Source organism: Microtus ochrogaster, chromosome 7 (genome assembly GCF_000317375.1).
Source record: "Microtus ochrogaster isolate Prairie Vole_2 chromosome 7, MicOch1.0, whole genome shotgun sequence".
NCBI classification, from domain to species: Eukaryota; Metazoa; Chordata; class Mammalia; order Rodentia; family Cricetidae; genus Microtus; species Microtus ochrogaster.
In genome coordinates this window covers 3,581,024-3,581,634 of record NC_022014.1, presented here as the reverse complement: position 1 = coordinate 3,581,634, position 611 = coordinate 3,581,024, and positions in this window count along the sequence as shown.

The window sequence follows — 611 nt, the reverse complement described above, 5'->3', positions numbered from 1 at the left end:
CGCTTTCACATTACTATACACAGCAAAAACAAGAAAAAAAAAAAAAAACCTGTACTGAGTCTGTAGCTCAGTTGGTGGATGGCTCACTTACCATGCACAATATGCTGGCTTCAATACACTGCATAAAAACAAGCAGAGTGGCTCAGGCCTTTAATTCCAGCATTTGGGGGAAGTGGAGGCAAGATCAGAAGTTCACAATCATCCTTGGCTAAATAGGGAGTTCAAGACCAACTTGGCACACATGAGAATGTCTCAAATAAATAATAAAAGTACTAATATTACATTGTATAAACAATGGGTTTATATTTCATTCATCATACTCGACCTGCTTATATCTTTTTTTTTTTTTTTTTGAGACAGGGTTTCTCTGTATAACAGCCCTGGCTGTCCTGGAACTCTCATTGTAGACCAGGCTGGCCTTGAACTCAGAGATCTGCCTGCCTCTGCCTCCCCAGTGCTGGGATTAAATGTGTGAACCACCAGCACCCTGCGACTTTCTTATATCTTTTTGGCTATAATGAATAGTGTTGCTCTGAGCATTCTTTTTTTTTTTTAAAAAGATTTATTTATTTATTAAGTATACAGTGTTCTGCCTGTATGCATTCCTGCAG